This window comes from Gasterosteus aculeatus, chromosome 14 (assembly GCF_964276395.1).
Source record: "Gasterosteus aculeatus chromosome 14, fGasAcu3.hap1.1, whole genome shotgun sequence".
In the NCBI taxonomy this organism is placed as follows: Eukaryota; Metazoa; Chordata; class Actinopteri; order Perciformes; family Gasterosteidae; genus Gasterosteus; species Gasterosteus aculeatus.
This window is the reverse complement of record NC_135702.1, coordinates 4,869,022-4,876,756: the sequence shown is the minus strand read 5'-3', so window position 1 is coordinate 4,876,756 and position 7,735 is coordinate 4,869,022.

Below are 7,735 nucleotides of genomic sequence, written 5' to 3'. Positions count from 1 at the left end.
TTGGTCGTCACGGGGACCCCCACCCCTCCTCCTCCTCCACCCCCTAGTACCCCTACCCCCCTACCCCCCAACCGCCCTACCCCACTACTCCCCCGCAGCGCTCATGTAAAGTAAAGTTGGCATAGCCTATAAAACTCATATAAGGCAGTTATAACACTCATGCTTTGACTTTCACAGTTGACCTGACCCTGACCTTTTTATTAAGTCAAAGGTTGCATAAAATCTAAATGTTAACAACTTACACTATTGAAGGATAAATATGTGATTTCATTATTTTCATTGAAATGGGCAGAATTTTCTCTCATTCACATTAACGTTGTGGTCCTCATTTATGTTTCATTTCCTGCAGCCGGGCAAAACGAAACACACGTAAAGAATAGAAATATACATAAAATACAATATGTACTCAGGTGCCCTTTTATTCTGGACACCGAATCCGTAGCCTATAATAAAAAAATGCCTAACAACCAGTTTCAATCTCATTTTGGTTCTCACTTCTGTCAACTAAGGACATTCCGTCTTATTTTTTGCTTTAAGTTTGAAGAAGTAGTTGTAGTATCAGGGGTCAAAACAGTGAATCACGAGTGCCGAGCCACAGCCGTGTCTATAACCGTCTCACACTGACGTCCTCCTTGCACCACTTTGGAACTGCAAACTGCGTTTGTTGGTGGACAGAATGTATGAAAGCGAGAGGACCCCGTGCCGTCACCTCCGACGTACTGGGATCCTTCCTCACTCATTAACCATCGATTCGAAAATAAGTCCCATATTCACTCTGTACTGAATTAAAACAAGATTCTTTTCTTTTAATGTATTGCAGAAATAGACACTACTGTTGCGCTGAACACGCCACACAAAGGCGATGTTTGATGTGGCCTCTATTGATCTGGCAGAAACATTTACTGGGCACATTACAGTAACAGTAAGCTCTCTTTTGAGCAGTTTCTAAGGACCAGTCGAGGGCCCCCCCGAAGCCTTCACTCACTCACTTAACTTTAAGGTCACATGACTCTGTATAAGCATTATCAGAACTGCTTCCATGCGTTTGGTCTCGTAGCCAAAGCAGCTCAGAGGATGCAAATGCTGCAGCTGGTGAACCAACGCAGACATAATATTCTGAAACAACATCGAGGAACAAGAGGAATTGTGTCCATTGTGTCGCACCGTTCCCCCTGTAGCTTACATTCTATAGGGACTCACCAAAGTCCTAGAAACAGCTATAAATAAACATCAAGCTCTTCTTGAACATAACAGGAAAATGTAATCATGGTGGAGTCATTTCAATAGGAGGCAACTCCTTTGTTTGGGGAAACAATGACAGATTCACAGGTTAACCTCAGAGGAAAGACAGAACGTTGTGTTCGATTCAAGGTGGTTAAAGTTACTGATCGGGCATGGCGGGTCATTTGTTTGTGTGCGGAAGCTTGTGCAAAAAAGAAAAGAGTAAACGCTGCCTGGAAGTTGCGCCAACTCATTACTTAATCTGCCAAATATTTATTTTATAAATTGTGGACTCAGGCTTCCAGCTGCTATCGACTTCTGCACAGGCTGTCATCGTTTACAGCAAAGGGCAGCGAGCGAAGTGACATCTTCTGATATCTCCTTCCTGTGTCAGTTCCTCCGAGCAGTTGCTTTTTTTTCTTTTTTTGCATGTGTCCGTTAGCAAACCATGAAGAAACACCACGGCGCCGTTGCTGCACCCAAATTGGGAAATTATAAACCCCGGCACAGTAGCTTTTGCCCTCTACTGACGTTTCAAAATCCTGCTTTAGTGTAGCAGCAGAGTGAGGATTTCGCCCACTTCCTCCAAGACGCGTGAGGGGAACGGTTCGGCCGACGTGTCTCAGGTCGTGGCTTTCGTGACCTTTGAAGAAAGAGGACGTTGGTTTGTTCTGTCTTCAAGTGTTTTGACCTCTAAATTCCACTTTCAGCCAGATTCAGTTTTGAAAGCGATTGATCATTTTGACGGATTACTTTTTTCTGCCAACTCTGAATCTATTAACCTTTATTTGAGAAGGATGTTCCCAAAACATGTACTGAAGGTATCAAATGCAGAATATTTTTATGTAGAAGATTTAGGCATAAAGTCAAATTGCCATTGCAACACCGCTAGATAACAGAGTACAGCCAACACGTCTCCAGTCACCGATCATACGCAGGCGCATTTCTCCCTTGTGACTCCGTACTTTGTTACATTAATTGGCCGTTGTGTGGACAATGTTTGGCTCGTTGCTTTATTTCCATCAGGGGTTCAACACTGCAGCTTTGCTAAATGTTTTTGCGCAAACTCTCCGCTGTTGTTCGGACATTTCACCATGCAAGCGATGGATCCAACTGATGGGGCGATAAAAGGAATATTGAAAAGAGAAAATTGTGTCGGGATGTTGTTGAATTTGCTCCCTTTTCACGGAGGTCTCCTACTTGTGTTTCAATCGTGGGAGAACTTCCGCAGCCTGACAAAACAAGACGGATCCCCCTTCTTTCAGAAAAAATCCATCCAATTCCTGTCATTATCAGCCAGGAACGGGGGAGGGAAATACAGCCCCCAAGGAAGATGTGAGATGTAAAGGAATTGGCTCGTAAAGAGGGGGGCGGGGGGTGGGGGGGGCCGTGAGTGAGGATTTCTCACAATTTAGTTCAACATGGTATATTTCTCTTACGCTAACCCTCTCGAGCGTAATTTTCCGAGGTACTGTCCAACAATCTGACAGGCCGAGTGACGTGGAAGGAACGGGGGCCTCCAGCACCAGCACAACGCCAACACGGCAATCTGCTGCCGTTCCGGCAGTTCAACTTTGCCACCGCTGGTCACCACTGCGCAGGATGCACGGCGTCCACAGCGTGTTTATCTCACTTCCCAATGTTCCCAACGTTCGAGGACGCCGGAGTGGAAACATTGGGAGGACAGAACACCGCACCCAGCGCAAACAAAGGACACCGATGCCGACCCCAGTGTCTACTACGTGACCTTTTGATGGAGAGGCTTATTAAAGAAAGACACTTTGGGGAAACTAATGAATAAAGGTGTGTTTTCATGTGTCTCTGGCTCTCGTGCTCATAGTGGGGGTTTAATTCAGCTCGGAGGAGTTGGTGGGGTTTTATTCAATGACTGTATTGGTTGAGGCGACCTTTGTCTCTACTTGGCCTGAGAGGTTAATGGAAACAGCTGTCTGCATTGTTACACGCTGTCTGTGTTTCCAATTAAGTATTGTTCCCGGCCCTGTTCTTTCTTTACGTGCACCAATTGTCTTTGGTTTGCTCCAAACAATACCTAAAGTGTATCGCCGTTATCATCTGCGGATGTGATAGAACTACTAAAAATAGACATCAGAACAACAACAATATAATTAACGATGCTGCGTGTACGGCCTGTCAGATTGACTTTCACTACAATAACAAATTACCACTATATTATTATATTAATAATCACTTATTATATGTTTTACATATATTGTATTTTGATTGGATGATAATGTTACCTAACTGATATTATTTGTAATGAAAAGGTGTTGGTCAATGTGTACGTCTGCATAAATGTGTAACTTATTCTTGATTTTTGAATGAATATTACCATCAAATATTAAATATCATGTTAGAAATCTGGCTCGGATTGTGTACATTATTCCGTAGACTTTTTAGAACACATCCAGGATGTTTTGCTGAGGCCATCCATATACAGATGGCATAATTAACTCATATTTTGCCATCTGACATATTATAATAACGCTTCACACGTTTTCTTTGACTGCCGAAAGAGCAACATTGAATGGAACGTTTGCATTCTTGCACTTCAGCACATTTTTTCATTGTCTGCACAACCCTCTAATGTCAACAAGGATATTATTATTCACCAGTGTGAACTTTGAGTGAAATTACAGTTGGACCGTCTCTATCTTTGCTCTGTTTACGGCCAGGCTCCGCAATCAAGGAGGAAGGGCGGTGGGGAGGAGGGGGGGCTTTTCAGCGCCAAATGATAAGCATGTTCATCACGAGCGTTTTTTGCCTTTGCACGCGATTAAAAAAAACGAAACAAAATACATTACATTGAAATATGAATGATATGTACTTTATACAGTACATGAATATGTATGAACTTATTTTCCTTTTTTTTTCCCAGCAAATGTTAGACGAGCAACCTCAGGGCTTCCACGCTGTGGGGCCAACATTCAAGAAAGCTTCACCCTGCTAAATCGAGCCAGGGGTCAGCTCAACATCTGGACGCGGCTTAAGCAGCAAACATAGGCTGGACGAGCTCCTGGCGGATGGTCGTGGACAGATGTTCACAGCTCAAAACAAATGTTCCCCGCGTTGCTGGACAATTGAAAATGATTTGCGGGGACATGCCGGTTTTGTGTTGCCGGGTCTGTGATGTGTTTGCGCGACTGATATATGGACGCTTTTTGTTGCTGTTGATGATTTGTTACCGATGTCTCACCTGCATCTGATGTATTTGGAACGTGTCTGAGCAATGCGTTTGGACCCTGACTAAGAAGGACGAGCTGGGAAGTTATTTGGACGCTTCTCAAGAAAGCTGCATAAATCTTACAAGCAAGAAAAGTCCACTGTGAAAATACAAAAGAGACTCAAAGAGAGATGATGTAGGTTAAGCTGGGCTTAAAGGACATTTTAGGGAAGTCCAATTCCCAGAAACAGTGGTGTAAAATCAGATATGCCATTAATATAGAACTCAAATATTCAATTCAAATGTAGAAACACCAGGCTACAACGAACTAACACACGACTTTTCTTTTGCTGTAACAGATTCACTCAGAGGTGACTCATAAACTGATAAAGTGACGCCCACTAATGGTCAAAAAGGAGAATAATGTCATTATCAGCAGCGGCTTTCATTTAGGTGTATCGTATAACACATTTATTATATTTGTATGTAAGTATTTCAACATAAAATCACAGTCTAGCATAAGGAAAAAATGTGAAGGTGTTTCAAACTGTAAGACTGAGCTGCCTGATAAAAGTTGAGAAGGTTACCTCTCTTTTTCTTGCTGCAAGGAACTTTGATGACAATCACGACGTTTCAAACGTCACACCACACTCTTCAGTGAGCTTCGGTGTTTGTCTGCACTCCTTGAGGTGATAATACATGTAATCTTTTACCAGAAAGCACAAAACCACAACAGTTTTGACCTGATGTTGAGATGTTCGGGGTTTTTGTAGACACTGTTGCGTTCCTATTGTCAAAGGACGGCAGCAGCGCCTTTTAGCTTGTCATCCACCAGTTGTCCAACTTGGAGCACATTTCTACAACGGTTTCTGGATTTGCCCTTCCACTTTGAATTGGTATGAAAAGCGCATTGCCGTAGTGGCGAGCAGAGATCATTTTTAACGGAAGACATTTTTGACAGTCTCCCTTGGAAGACATTTAAAACAGTGCACTTGGTTGTACATCAAATATGACAGCGGTAGTTGCGTGACAATTCTTTCTTGCTCTCTGCTCTCAGCATTTTGTTGGAATTCTAAATTCTGTAACCCGGCTGGTTTAATCTTAGTCCGCCTCGGGGGGAAAAAATGAGCTGCTCACAACCCAACTGTCACAATATTCATCTTGTTTTGCTCGGTGAGTGAGAAAATTAAACATGAGCTTTACCAGGTCAGGTAATAATTCCAGTTCTAATGTTGGTGTAAAATAATTTAATTTGTCTAGCGAAACCGGTCAACATGCGATATCCACGCAGAGCTTTCCGGGTCTCTGTGGCTCTTTGGCTCCGGGTACGACTGCCCAATAAACCTTGTTGATAAGGGACACTTGTGGCCCCCCGGCAAAGGATGCGTTACTTTTGCTTCCTCTTCTGTAATTAATCACTTCTTCTGTTTTGTAAAAAGTGAATGCAAATTAGGTTTTCAGTGCTAAAGGGTTTAGTATTTTATGAAGTGTGAGGTGGAAGCCATTGACTCACATGTAACCGTTGAGGGGAAACCGGAATCCGCTGGCCTGTAATTACAGAAGCTTTACAGAGTGCACATTCTTTAACCAGTTTTAGATGAAACCCCCTGATGTCCTTTCACTATTAATAAAGAACCACATCCAGATACATGTTACATGTGCAAGTACAGAATGTGCTCTGCTCTCAATGTCGCATTCAGATCATTTTAATCTCTGAATATGGAAAAAGGAAACACTTGGAGACAAAAGATCTCATTCTAAGTATTTGAAGCTGTGCACATAAAGGCTTCTAATCAGCAAGTGATCAACTTATGAACACATAGGAGGAATGATTACACAATTACTTGCTAACCAAAGCAGTATCCTCTTCTATACCTCCAATTCTACTTGTTTCCCTTGATTTAAGCTGATTCAATGATTAAAAAAAAGCACACCTGTACCTTCCAGAAACTGTGCTGCAGTGTTGTCACTGTGTGACTTTGCCGCTGCACGGAAGACAAAGTGGTACCCGATTCATCGGCCTCTCGGGGAATCAAAGAGGAAAATACTGTTGTTTTGCTCATTGGGAGCTACGGTCTGCATGCTTTGAGTGAGAGCTTTTGCACGGTTGGATGTCTCCTGAGAGATAATGCATCTGCAGGATTTAGTTGACTTTCAGGGGAGCATCCACTTTAGCAAAGTATTTGGAGGTAGCGGCACATATTTATTTTGAGTAGAGGGGAAGGAAATATGCAATTTGTCTTCAGCCCATTTTTTTCGTAATGGAAGAAAATAAATGAAAGTTTCATCCAATATGATATGCACTTCAATATAAAACTCATCGGTTAGCCTCATCATCAGTCCCCGGTGTATAAAAACGACTCATCAACCTGTCATGCATTTGATGAACAGAAACATTTGCAGTTTCCATACGTCACAACACTGACACCAGAGCAGCAGCCAGTAAACAGAGCAATAACTCAACCAAATTGTACTTATATAGCATAAGATAAGTGTTAAAGGTTCTGCTTTTGATGTGGGATGGGGCAATAGCGGCTTGATTAACACAAAAGAGTATCGTGTCGTGCAACACAGAAGAGTGGATAATCAAGAAAATCTGTATATGTGAAGAAATTATTACAAACAACACAACTGAGCATGCCGTTAAGGGAGAATAGTGTTTTAATGCACTAAAGTCAATCACGACAGAAGGCAAGTAAATTTCCTTGACTCACAGAGAAGTAATGGTCTCTAATTCCTGCAGCATTAGCAGCACTTTAAGGGGCAGTACACACAATTTCAAGCTCTTTTCTTTCGGACTGAGGCACCCAAAGTTAATACAATAAAATAATACCATCCACCCACACTTCTTACCAGCAGGATTCCTCAATATTCCTATTATAATATAACTGTTCATCGCTTCATGATGCTGCTGTGGTCAATACTGTTTGCATGAAATAGAAAAAAGTTTCAAGGTCAAAGCCGTTCCATTTAGAAAAGTTTTATCCTGCGTTTCATTTTATCAAAATAGGTCTTCCAAATGAAATGTGATAATTTTATCCGCAGTGTACAGACACTGCATGATTTCTTTGACAAATTAGATATTGCATTCTCACATTGTAAGTGTTCCCATGTACAAATATGAACTCATTTTCTTGATCTATTTGATATTACTGGATGATACATTTCCCATTTAGAAATGTGAATAGACTAAAAATAATTTCTGCTTGCTTTGATCAGTGTGAAATAATGTTCCTCTCCTTTACCAAGAAACAGAAAATCTATGTAGACTTTATATTTCTTGTTTATGACATTGCTGTTGATGTCGCATGCACATGGATGACATTTAAATGT